The sequence below is a fragment of the Bos taurus genome, chromosome 15, assembly GCF_002263795.3.
Source record: "Bos taurus isolate L1 Dominette 01449 registration number 42190680 breed Hereford chromosome 15, ARS-UCD2.0, whole genome shotgun sequence".
Classification (NCBI taxonomy): Eukaryota; Metazoa; Chordata; class Mammalia; order Artiodactyla; family Bovidae; genus Bos; species Bos taurus.
Window position 1 is genome coordinate 13,030,940 of NC_037342.1, and position 14,280 is coordinate 13,045,219.

The window sequence follows — 14,280 nt, forward strand, 5'->3', positions numbered from 1 at the left end:
GTTAAGCTCCTTGAAGAAAGTAAATATGCAGTGTTTGGATCCTCCCTCCATCTCCTACCATGCATTTTTGGAACATGATGAGTTTGCTAATATTAAGTACAGGGTTCAGTATACTATTGATTTAAACCACTTTTTTTTTAGTATTTAAAATTCTTAGGAACTTATACATAGGGTATATGAGTTATATTGGTCAAAAATAGGAATTAAAACAGACCCTACTCTGTGCTCCTATCCAATAAGTTTTCATTGACCTTTCATATAAACCCTTCTCCCTGCAGATGAACTGACATACACCAAGGACTGTAAAGGGCTGCACTGAGACTCCTAAACTTGATGTTCTAGGACTTCTTCCTAAGAATGTCGTTACTAATCAAAAGAGCTCAACTAATGGAGTATAAAGTGACAGAGTCTTTTATAGAGTCATAAAACCTTTTAAGATGTACTTCAGGGCTTCTAATCTTCCCAGTAACATAGTAAATATAATGAGCATAAAAATTATCTTTGCAGCTGTTGTGTGTGTCAGTAGCAATAATAAACTCTCAGCACTGCAGAAGACCAAAAAAGCATCTGGTATTTTGATTCACCCAATTTAATCACATAGAGTTTAAACATTTAGTATTTTACAAGTTTGTTTATTGATTTGCAAGGTTTTTGCAAGATTATGTGAAATCCCATGGAACACACAGTTAGCATGGACCCATTCTGCTCATCCCACAGGCTTAGACACATTGCCAAAAGCACTCATGTGTAACCTCAGGGAGAGATTTAGCATTAAACAGCACAGAGCTGTGAATGAAGGAAATAAATCAGATGGTGGATTTTTTTTAATTTGTAAGAGTAAGACAATTTATATCACAATATTAATAAACCACATTAATAGATTTTTTTCTAGCCTCTAACTTTTAATCTGCAAGTATTATTTTGATAATGCTTATAGAAATGTGCTAGTAAGATCACCAATGATACTTTTTTCTATGGAACAGATCTAAAATCAGACTTTTAGACATAATACTTTGTTATAAATCTTAATCATTTTTCATTTCTTGTTTTGAGATTTTTTTCCAACATAAACAACAATAAATTAGATTATGAAGATTGCAATCTGATGAACATATTCAGAAAGTAACAAAAATCTATGGCTGTAGTCTAGATTTCCTGTTTGCAGATTTTTGTGGCTTCCTCTCAATGACTACTTTACAGCACTGTGGACTGTGAGACCGAAGTGTTTTCCACATCTTGAACTTTAATAGGGCTAATTAACTGTTTTGTAGTATCAAACACCTCTCATTATATTCATATGTTTAATATCTAGAAAATATTAAGGTAAATGTTTATATTTTCTTTAAATTTTTATTCATATTATATACCTTTTATATTAAAAAAGCAGAATTTGACCAAAGATTATGTATTTTGCCTGCTAGCACTACACTAAGCTAAGGGGTTCAAAACTCAAATAAGACATGGCTCCCGATCCAAGAAGAATGATTCCTTTAAACAATGGTGAATGAAAGGATGTACCTGTTTTTTTTTTTTTTTTTTTTCCAACATTCTCTCTGAACAGTTCAGTTCAGTCTTTCAGTTGTGTCCGACTCTTTGCAACCCCATGGACTGCAGCATGCCAAGTTTCTTTGCCCATCACCAGCTCCTAGAGCTTGATCAAACTCATATCCATCGAGTTGGTGATGCCATCCAACCATCTCATCCTCTGTTCTCCCCTTCTCCTGACTTCAATTTTCGCTAGCATCAGGGTCTTTTCCAATAAGTCAGTTCTTCCCATCAGTTGGCCAAATTATTGGAGTTTCACCTTCAGCATCAGTTCTTCCAATGAATATTCAGGACTTATTTCCTTTAGAATGGACTTGTTGGATCTCCTTGCAGTCCAAGGGACTCTCAAGAGTCTTCTCCAACACCACAGTTCGAAAGCATCAATTCTTCAGCACTCAGCTTTCTTTATAGTCCAACTCTCACATTCATACATGACTACTGGAAAAACCATAGCTTTGACTAGACGGACCCTTGTTGGCAAAGCAATGTCTCTGCTTTTCAATATGCTGTCTAGGTTGGTCATAACTTTTCTTCCAAGGAGCAAGGGTCTTTTAATTTCATGGCTGCAGTCACCATCTGCAGTGATTTTGGAGCCCCCCCAAAATAAACTCTCTCAGTGTTCCCACTATTTCCCCATCTATTTCCCATGAAGTGATGGGACCAGATGCCATGATCTTCATCTTTTGAATGTTGAGTTTTAAGCCAGATTTTTCACTCTCCTCTTTCCTTTCATCAAGAGGCTATTCAGTTCCTTCACTTTCTGCCATAAGGGTGGTGTCATCTGTATATCTGACGTTATTGATATTTCTCCCAGGAATCTTGATTCTAGCTTGTGCTTCATCCAGCCCAGCATTTTGCATGATGTATTCTGCATATAAGTTAAATAAGCAGAGTGACAATATTCAGCCCTGATGTACTCCTTTCCCGATTTGTAACCAGTCTGTTTTTCCATGTCCAGTTCTAACTGTTGCTTCTTGACCTACAAACAGATTTCTCAGGAGGCAGGTAAGGTGGTCTAGTAGTCCCATCTCTTGAAGAATTTTCCACAGTTTGTTGTGATCCACAGTCAAAGGCTGTGTGATTATTGGTGTAATCAATAAAGCAGAAATAGATGTTTTTCTGGAACTCTCTTGCTTTTTTGATGATCCAAAAGATGTTGGCAATTTGATCTCTGGTTCTTCTGCCTTTTCTAATTCCAGCTTGTACATCTGTAATTTCATGTTCATGTACTGTAGAAGCCTGGTTAAGAGAATTTTGAGCATTACTTTGCTTTTCTCTCTGAACAGGAATTCCAATGAGTATGTGCTTGAGATTATTATGTATTTCCCTGGTATTAGATAGTAAAGAATCTGCATGCAATGTGGGAGACACAGGTTCAATCCCTGGGTCAGGAAGATCCCCTGGAGAAGGAAATGGTTACCCACTCCAATATTCTTGCCTGGAGAATTCCATGGAGAGAGAAACCTGGAGGACTGAAGTCCATGGTGTCACAAAGAGTCAGACAGAACAGAGTGACTAATACTTTCACTAATATTATTAACGGTAAACAGACTTCCAATAGTTGAGGTCTACGGAGAGACAGCAGAATTTTTTTAATCTAGATAACCCATTGAAAAAGAAAAATAATATAAAGTGACTAGAGTGTTAAAGAAAAATTTACTTTCTCCTACCTTTTAGAGAGATATGTACTTTTTTCCAATATCTGCCCTCTCTTCCCCCCTCCACTAAAAATCAAAAGCCAAAACATGTTTGCTTCTTGAATTTTATTTGTTTCTTATTGATGCCCTGACTTTGAAGATAATGTTCTGCAGAGAAGTGTTGATTCTTGGTGTGTGCCTACTGCTGTTTTGATAGTGCTCGTGTTCTATGTCCAAAGATAAAGGATTGTTCTCTCTGCATGAGGTAGCCAGGATAGCTATTGTTGCTCCTTGTCAAGATTTACCAATCTGAAATATTCTTCTTAAGAAGAAATAGAAAAATTTGACACCTAAAGTAAATTAGCTTTAGGTCTCCACAGGATATCCTACATATCTAGGTTTCTTACATATAGGAATTGACCATTTTCTCTGGAAAAGTAGAAGGTAAAAATGTAAAAAAACTGACTTAAAATGACATTCAGGTGTTTTTAGGGCAGGGAGGGATAACAGTGGACTAAAGAGAGGTTGTCACCTTTCTTGAGGTCATGGTAGGAGGGTGTGGACTGTAAATACAGCAGGATGGATTTAGGTTTCCATGGGAGGGGAAGTTTACTATGAAGATAGGAGACTCTGTTCTTCTTGATTGTCCATCTGTCCTGAATAATTAATGTATAATCCTGCTTACTAGATGGCAAACGAGTAAGATCATAACAAGATGTTTCACAAGTTGGCACGAATCCCTCCACACCATACAAGTTGAGTAATTGATAATTTTTGTAATGAGATTGGAAAACGTCTGGCTAATAAGCCACCTCAAGCACATATCTAGGAAATAAAGAGCTTTAATAATAAGAGGGTTGGTAAAACTCTGTGTGATTTCAACATAGTTAGCCATTTGCAGAATTCAGTAAATTCTTTAAAAAAAGAGTCAAGCTGCCTGCTTGACAATGTAGAGAAAGAAAAAAAAATTCTTAAGAAAATACTTTTTGCCTGTAGTCAAGAATCCAAGACTACTGATCATCTGATAATCATAAATTTTGCAGAACTAAAAAGTCAAAATTATTTTTCTCATGCTAAAGTTAGTAAAGGCAAAAACCAGCAAACAAGAAAAGGATAAAAATTGGATTAAAGAAGACCTGAAAATAATGAGTCTGACCTGTCAGGCATCTCTCAAATATTTTACTGATCAGAAGTAATTTGCTCCACCATCTCAGATGTAGCTTGAGGTGGATTGATTTGTTATGCTTCAACATCTTAAACTGAGAAACTGGGTAGAGCCCTGAGGCCTGCAATTGAAACATAAATGCTGTAAGAGCAAATGCAGTTTCAATAACCCTTCCTCCACTATGTATCTGGCTATGTTTCTATCCCAGGTTACAACCAGAAATTGAATTAGCTAGTTAGTAACTACAATAAATGCCAGGAAAAAACATAGGGTTTTTAACTGTTCAGTGAAGACCTAGATATTCATAATTGCACCAATATAAAGTAGACATTTAATGTATTGGAATTCCCCAAAAAATAAATATGTCTTTTGCCCCACTGAGGCCAGTTCAGAGGGGACAAACAATATGGACATTCTCCCAGGATATAGAACTTGGAACAGCTTGGAAGACCAGGAACAATTTTCACTCATTGGGAAACTACTCCTTGTTATGTTAGCCCAACAAAATTTGAAATATTATATAGATCAGTGCTATCTTATAATCCATCTTCAATGATGTTCCCCAGTGAACCACATTCATGCCCTTTTGTGGTCCTGTCCATGTTTAATCTGAGATGCCCCAGTGACTAGCTTTAACTCAGAGAATGCCATGGAAGTGATACTGTAACAGTTCTGAGCCTAAACTTTAAGAGGGCTTGGAAGAACCTCCTAGAAAGCCCTGAGACTCCATGTAAAAATCTTACCTACCCCATTGGAGAGGCCACATAAAAAGATAGTGAAAAGAATAAGTAAGAGACTAGGTGAATAGGTGCCCTGATACAGAAAAGGAGAGACAGCAAGTATTTTAGAATAACCTCCAGATGATACCCTCATTAGTTGCCATCAGACTGCAACCAACAGAGAGAAAACATGCGAGATCAACAGAAGCATGAAATATAATAAAGTGATTGCTTTAATCCACTAAGTGTTAGGGTGCTTTTGTAAGCAGTAGTAGATAACTGAAGCAGAAGTTGCCTCGTTTCATTTGTTTAAACTTCTAAATAAATGTTATTACTGTGGTTAGCATGTTTATCATCCCAGATTACATGGAAGATCTTTGAATCAGTTTAAATTAATCATTTAGGAATAAACTATAGACTGTGTGAAACCACATTTAGACAAGACTGATTGAAATGCTTACCTCCCATTGATCCTGGAAATGGAGCTGAGGGCAACATCTAGACATGTGTTGGGATTGTGGCAAAGATTGTTAGAGTACATTTGGTTTTGTGTGAAACAGTTGCAATATGCTATGAGTAAAAAGCCCATTTGAAATAATTTGTATGAGGAAAAAGAGTGGTTATTGCAGGGAGTAAGGAAAGAGAATAATTGTATGTTTACTTTTTCTATCATTACTTGCCTACTTTTTCTGGTAACTGAACTCTCTTTAGTAGAAACCTACTGTACATGGCTTGGGTAATACAGATGTCATCCTAACACCACCACAGGATGCTGTGCTTCTAAGGAAGACTGTTAATGTAGGAGTTGCTTATCTAAGAGGATGTGAGTCTGAGAATGTGCCATCCTGCTTGACTACCATTTAGGGAGAGTCTGAGAGAGAAGGAAGACCATTCTGAGGAACGAAATATGTATTGAAGATAGATGGAAGAAGAAGGAGAATGGGAAAGAGACAGAAACAAAGGAGGAAAGGAGAGGGGGAAGAAGGGAGAAAGGGAGAGGATGGAGGGAGAATGGGAGAGAGAAGGGAGGAAGGAAGAAAGAAAAGAGAAAGAAACAAAGGGTGGGAGTGGAGAACAAAAGATCCAATAATGCCATTTAAACACCTGAATAGGTAATACTTAGTCTTCCCAGGAATATGATTTAATAAATTATACTCCTCCTCCTTCTTCTTTCTTTATTATTGTTATGATTATTGGTGTCATTTGCTTTTGAGTTGTTTTCCTCTCATTTTTCATGAAAAGAGTATGACTAAAGTTGGCATTCCCACAAAATTTTACTATAACTTTCCTAGAAAATCAACTGCAATTGCTATACTAGACAAATGAAATGCAAATAATCTGAACCTTCTTTTCCTGGGGAGGTATTATAGAAGGTCATATCCTGTGATCTTTCCCAATTCCATAATGACCCCTAAGAGCCCTTTCTCACAGAATTTTCAATTTTCACCCTGGAATCTGCCTCAGCAAGGGTCTGACCTTCTGGGCTAGGTTCCATCATAGCCCCATTTCAGGGAGGCTTGTGTATCAAGGAGAGCACTATCAGCCCAAAGGCAGGGGCAAGTTTGGCTTAAAACTAGGGATTCATGAGAGGTAACACAGCCTGCAAACTGAGAGTAGAATTATTAGGATCAAGATAAAAATAATGAAAGCCTTTTGCAAAGCTTAGGGAATTAGAGCTAAGCCATGGACAAGTGCCCTAAAGTCACAATAAGGTGGTGAGCAGAGCTCTAAAAGCTGGATAGCAAACAAAATAAAAGGAGGTAAATCACCATCATAGGACCAGAGGCTGTAAGGATCCAACCCAAAGGGACCTTGCTAGAAAGATGCCTGTTGCTCCCTCAGAGTACGTGTTTGTGTGTGCCTGCATACGCAAATGCATGTGTGCCCACACACATAGGTATAAGGAAGATGTCATGAAGATTATCACAATGAAAAGTAAAACCACAACTGTCTTATTAGAGGGGAAACATTTATACCTGTGTCCTATTCATGTTGACATATGGCAAAACCCCTCTCACAGTTGTGTAAAGTAATTATTCTCAAATTAAAACAAATTAATTGTTTAAAAAACTAGGAAAGGAGCACATCAAGGCTGTATATTGTCACCTTGCTTATTTAACTTACATGCAGCAAACACCATGCAAAATGCCAGGCTGGATGAAGCGAAAGCTGGAATCAAGATTGGTGGGAGAAATAGCAATAACCTCAGATATGCAGATGACACCACCTTTATGGCAGAAACCAAAGGGGAACTAAAGAGTCTCTTGATGAAGGTGAAAGAGGAGACTGTAAAATCTGGCTTAAAGCTCAACATTCAAAAAACTAAGATCATGGTATCCGGTCCCATCACTTCATAGCAAATAGATGGGGAAACAGTGGAAACAGTGACAGACTTTATTTTCTTGGACTCCAAAATCACAGTAGATGGTGAATACCACCATGAAATTAAAAGATGCTTTTTCCTTGGAAGAAGAGCTATGACAAACCTAGACAGAGTATTAAAAAGCAGAGACATTAGTTTGGTGACAAATGTCAGTATAGTCAAAGCTATATTTTTCCAATAGTCATGTACTGATGTGAGAGCTGGACCATAAACAAGGCTGAGTGCTAAAGAATTGATGCTTTCAAAGTGTGGTGTTGCAGAAGACTCTTGAGAGTCCCTTGGGTTATAAGATCAAACTACTCAATCCTAAAGGAAATCAACCCTGAATATTCTTTGAAAGGACTGATGATGAAGCTGAAACTCCAACACTTTGGCCACCTGTTGATAGGACCTGACTGATTGGAAAAGACCCTGATTCTGGCAAAGATTGAAGGCAGGAGGAAAAGTGGATGACAGAGGATGAGATGGTTAGATGGCAACACTGATTCAATGGACATGAATTTGAGCAAACTCCTGGAGATGGCAAAGGACAGGGAGGCCTTGCATGCTGCAGTAGATGGGGTCACAAAAAGTCTGACATGACTGACAACTGAAAAACAACAACAACAAAGACATACATGAGCTTCCCAGGTGGCACTAGTGGTAAAGAATCTGGTTGCCAATACAGGAGATTCTGAAGAAAAGGATTCCGTCTGCTTGTTGGGAAGATCCCCTGGCTGGAGATGGACATAGCAACCCACTGCAATTTTCTTGCCTGGAGAATCCCATGGACAGAGAAGCCTGGTGGGCTATATAGCCCTTAGGGTCACAAAAAGTCAAATACGACTGAAGCAACTTAGCATGCATGCACTCAAAGACAAATATACTTTGAAATAAAGGTGAAAAATTATGCATCTCAAAATAATAAATTCTTGTTATTTGAAAAGTAACTAGAAAAATTAGAAAGTGTTATATTTACAGCTCTGCAACTATACTAAAATCTTTTACTTGTATTCTTACATAGGTGAATTTTATGGTATGTGAATTATATCTCAGTAAGCTGTTTTATTTAAAAGGGGGGGGGGGAATCTGAACCTTTTGGCTTTACTTTATAAACAAGTATTTTCCAAAGTGTGCTCCAAAGAACACTATTCTCACATCACTCACCACAACAATAATGCATAAGACTGGGAAACAACACATAACACCAGGATTCCCTTAATTCCACAACAGACATAACAACATTAAAAGTGGTAAGAAGTTTTTGCACTGAAAAGACCACTTAACATTTGTTAACCCGAGATAACTCATTCAGCAGATACTAAAATTTCAGAGAATCAGTCCATTAACATTTGCTCTGGGAGAAGATCAGTCTATTGAGTGCTTCGCATGAAAGTTCTATAACTTAGTCCAAATTATCTTCACAGACTTTTCACCTACCCTATACTTGCAGAAAAATACTGGTCGAATCAAACTGACCCGTTGTCAAATCCTAGTTGGGACATACACTTTTATGCCACTTTGCCTTTCTTATAGCCAATAATAATAGCTTTAACCACACTTCAATTGAGCTCAAAATTCCACTTCCTCTGTGAAGTCTCTCCCAGCTCCCCATTCAACTAAATTCAAAGCAGTGCTTGGATTTCTTTGAAGCACTAATTGACCTAATATTAGCATTACTTGTTGAGTTACAAAATATTTGTAGGCAAGATTATAAATTTATCTCCTTATTCTCTAATGTCCAATAGAGTAATAAGAATAGATGAGGAAATCCATAAGTATTATGTTGAAGTACATTGAATTATACAAAGTAAGACTTAGGTACTTACTAAATGGGAGCATTGCACAATGATGATGTGAGAAAGAAACTTTGTGTGGTAAAGATATAATTATATGGTATTGTATCCAGGCATAGAAGCTTTTTACTATTTCCTATCAGATTAAAAAATAAGGGCTTCCCAGGCGGCACTAGCGGTGAAGATCCCACCTGCCAATGTAGGAGACTCAGGAGATGCGGGTTCAATACCTGGGCTGGGATGATCCCCTGGAGGAGGAAATGGCAACCTACTGCAGTATTCTTACCTGGAGAATCCCATGGACAGTGGAGCCTGAAGGGCTACAGTCCATAGGATCACACAGAGTCAGACATTTGAAGCGACTTAGCGTGCACATGTCCGTCAGAGGCAATCCATGGACTCCTCAAGGTTAATCAAGTTGGCTCATTATATCCCCTTGAGATAATCTGGCATCATCTCTTCTTCTAGCACTTTATCAAATCAGAAAAGCTGGAAATGACAATTTCTGTTCATTAAACCATCAGAAATTTTCCAATGCTATCTCTGGCTCTCAAATTCTTCATCCCATAATGCTCTTCTGGAACCAATGAGACACTCTAGCCTTCTGTAGAACTTATCACTTTCATCAATGTGATTTTTAAAAAAAACCTTCCTTCAAAATTAATGGGGAATATTTTATTCATATGCAAAAATCCAGTGGGAAAATCTTTGCCTATGATTGATAAGGCACAAGATGACACAGGAAAAAAATCTTCAGACTTATTGAGGTGGATAGTCCTGAGCTGAATCCATGTCCCTCTGATTATCAGCTATGTAATAAATACTAGGGTAGTTACTTGCCTCTCTAAATTTACTTTCTTCTTTCATAGAATGAAAACAATAATAGTAATTTTATACATTATTACATGAATTAAATGAGAGATTATGTGTAAATTGCCTTACATCTAGATAGACTACCTTATGCCAGATATTTTCTATATATTAAAATGGATTTTTAGTTGTATACTGACACAGACTTGCAACATATAAACTCTAGGTGGGTGTGTAAGATTGCTAGTCACTATGAATTTAAAAATTAAATATTTTTCCTATTTCAAGGCACAAGTACATAATCATATAATTGTCAAATATATAAGATGTAATGATAATAGAAGTGATTACAGAGCTACTTTGAGTAATAAAAGAACACAAAGAATAGTTAATTATTGGAGTCTATTTAGCACTGCTCTTTTCTACTTGCCTCTTGAACTAATTGAGAAATACAACAAAGAAGAAAATAAATAAAAGTTAAAATATATCCCTTTAGTAACGATAAAAATGTGTGGTTGTCGTGAGTTTGCTAAGGCAATCCTACATTTAGATAGAATTACCCAGTCATAAAAGCTGTGGTCACCTCTAGGAAAGAGACCTTGATACTCTGCCTATGAATGTCCCAGAGCAGTGATAATTACAAACTTGCACCTGGCAGGCTGAATTCCAGAGAAAGGAAGGAAAAGGGGGACTTTTAAGCCAACATCATTCTTTCAAACTTTTACCAAGTAATAATTCTTACCTTCCTTGAGTAGAATGCATACAGAGAAGAAAGAGGCTAGAATAACTCACTGGTGGAGTTATAAGGTGTTATAAGGTGGAGATTTTCCTCCACCTTACAACAGGGAAGAATTTTCTTCCTAAAAATAATCTAATCTATTTTAGATAGAATAACCATGCATCTGTGTCTGATGGCACTTTCCTTTTCCCAGTGTAGTTATTAATTGTATTCCTTTCCACTCTCAATAGAGTCTAAGACTGTTCCAAAAATAATTTGTCTGACAAATTACATCATTGTAACTTGGGAAGGTAAGGCAGATTTTTCTGGAGGTAAAAATTGTGGCACAGCCTTTGAGAAAGAATAAGAGTTACTGAGATCAAGAGAGAATAAATGGAGCTATTGGAAAAAGGAAATGGGGAGGGATGATAGGAGGGAAATACAAACCTCAGGAAAGCTTGGAGGAAGAATCTGGACCAAGGAAAAATGTGGGTGTTGAAGAAATTATATAAATGGATATACTGTTGGAGCATCTAATGTATGCAGAAACAATAAGAAACTGAATCCAGGTAAAATTGCTGAGGAGAATAGGGGTGGGGTTTTTTGCTACATTATGGGGTTTTATAGCAGATTAAAATGTCATTAATTTTCACATTCAGCATAGCTTCAATGTCTGATTTTAAGAACCTCCTCTTTAAAGATGGATGTATTATAACTGATTTCCTCTATTATTCCCATATTAGATTTAGCGTGTTTCCTAGATAAGCAGAAGAGTTATTATTTTTTTCAATCTCTTAAAACATACTGTCAAACACTTAGCACTGTATGAAAGATTTTTTTCCTAGAATAATTTTATAGTTGATAGTGTATTCTTTAAAGATGATATACTCAATTGAAGAGTTTACTATTATGGAAAATTGTTTTCTCATAGGAAAAAACACCAAGGTACATATATTTTGAAACAAATCGTCATCCATTTAGGTAATTTGGAATATGTATTTTGGGGGGCGTATTTGGGAATCAAATCATAAAATTCAGTGATATATTTTCTATGTTTGTGCAAGAAATTCCCAAGAAATCTTAAAAAAAAAAAAAAAAAACTGAAAACAAAGTATGATCTTTTTAAAAAAAAATTATGTATTTCAATCAAATTTCACCTTTCACATTTCAGTTTAGTTCAGTTCAGTCGCTCAGTCGTGTCCGACTCTTTGCTACCCCATGAATTGCAGCACGCCAGGCCTCCCTGTTGGAGAAGGCAATGGCACCCCACTCCAGTACTCTTGCCTGGAAAATCCCATGGATGGAGGAACCTGGTGGGCTGCAGTCCATGGGGTCGCTGGGAGTCAGACACGACTGAGCGACTTCACTTTCCCTTTTTCATTTTCATGCATTGGAGAAGAAAATGGCAACCCACTCCAGTGTTCTTGCCTGGAGAATCCCAGGGGAAGGAGAGCCTGGTGGGCTGACGTCTATGGGGTCACAGAGTCGGACACGACTGAAGTGACTTAGCAGCAGCAGGCCTCCCTGTCCATCACCAACTCCCTGAGTTCACTCAGACTCACGTCCATCTCACGTAAATTCCACGGTAAAAATATTTAATAACTCAACAGTTAGAGGAGAAGGCAATGGCACCACACTCCAGTACTTTTGCCTAGAAAATCCCATGGACGGAGGAGTCTGGTAGGCTGCAGTCCATGGGGTCGCTAGAGTCGGACACGACTGAGCGACTTCACTTTCACTTTTCACTCTCATGCATTGGAGAAGGCAATGGCAACCTACTCCAGTATTCTTGCCTGGAGAATCCCAGGGACGGGGAAGCCTGGTGGGCTGCGGTCTATGGGGTCGCACAGAGTCGGACATGACTGAAGCGGCTTAGCAGCAGCAGCAGCAGCAACAGCAACAGTTAGAATGGTGGGATACTTCTTACTTTTACATTGTTCTGAAAGTCGAAAGTAAAAATCATTCAGTCATGCCTGACTCTTTGCCACCCCATAGACTATACAGTCCTCGGAATTCTCCAGGCGAGAATATTAGAGTGGGTTGCCTTTCCCTTCTCCATGAGATCTTCCAAACCCAGGGATCAAACCCAGGTCTACCGCATTGCAGGCAGTTTCTTTACCTGCTAAGCCACCAGGGAAGCCCAAGAATACTGGAGTGGGTAGCCTATTCCTTCTAATGGGGATCTTCCAGACCCAGGGATTGAACTGGGGTCTCCTGCCTTACAAGAGGATTCTTTACCAACTGGAGTATCAAGAATCACATTGTTCTATATTGTTTCAATTTATACCCTTTGTGGTGGTTCTGGTCACTAAGTTGTACCCATCTCTTGGGACCACATGGTCTATAACCAACCCAGGCTCCTCTGCCCATGGAATTTCCCAGGCAAGAATATTGGAGTGAGTTGCCATTTCCTTCTCAGGGGACTTTCATGACCCAAGGTCTGAACCCATGCTGACCTGCATCACAGTCCATCTATCTCCTGCATTGCAAGTGGATTCTTTCCTGCTGAGCTGCCAGAGAGGCCCTATACTCTTGAGTTCCAACTAATCTACTAGATATTTTAGGTATGTTATCATTTTATTATTCATGACAATCCTATACGATGTATATATTAAGTTTAAAAAGGAGTAATTTGAGACACGGGGTACACAAAATTTAACCAAAATCATGCCACCAACAACTGACAGAATTAGATTTTAAGTCAAAATGCTTGGTGCAAAATCCAATGACCTTTTGAATAGACTACATTTCCTTCTTTACACTAACAAGATAATTTTGGACTCAAAATAAATAATAAATATGTAGTTTTATTTAATCATAATTTCAACTTTAGCCATTTTTAAATCATTTCATTTATGGGACAGTCAGGTTTGTCAGAGCTGATCAAACAATGATTTAATAATAACCCCAGTGAAATCAGGTTTAAACCTGTAAGAGTAAACTATAGCTTCTTGGTCCCAGAAAATCTCCTTTCCATAACTTTTAAACTCCTGCACAGAAGCAAACAAAAAAAGTGGAAGTATTTCCACTGTTTATGTTTTACTTTCCTAAAGCATTGTCTTTTGTCTACTGGTGTCTATAGTTACCTTCGTTGATATATCTCTGTTTAGAATAGTGAAAAATGACACACCTCTTTGCTACTCACTCCCTTTCAATTTCACATCATCTTAATTTATAAATCATTTTCGATTGAGGAAAAAAATATGGCAGATTTAAATTTTTCCATGGCACTTATGAGACTGCTCTAGACTTTAAGTTAATGGCTACTGGAATGTACCTACAGCCATAGGTATACATATATCTGCTCCCTCTTGAACCTCCCTCCCACCTCTCACCCCATCCCACCCCTCTAGGTTGTCACAGAGCACCAAGTTGAATTCCCTATGCCACTGTGTCCACAAATCTGTTCTCTATGCCTGTGTCTCTATTGCTACCTTACAAATAGGTTCATCAGTACCATTTTTTAAGATTCCATATACATGTGTTATATGATATTTGTTTTTCTTTTTTTGGACTTAACTTTATTTT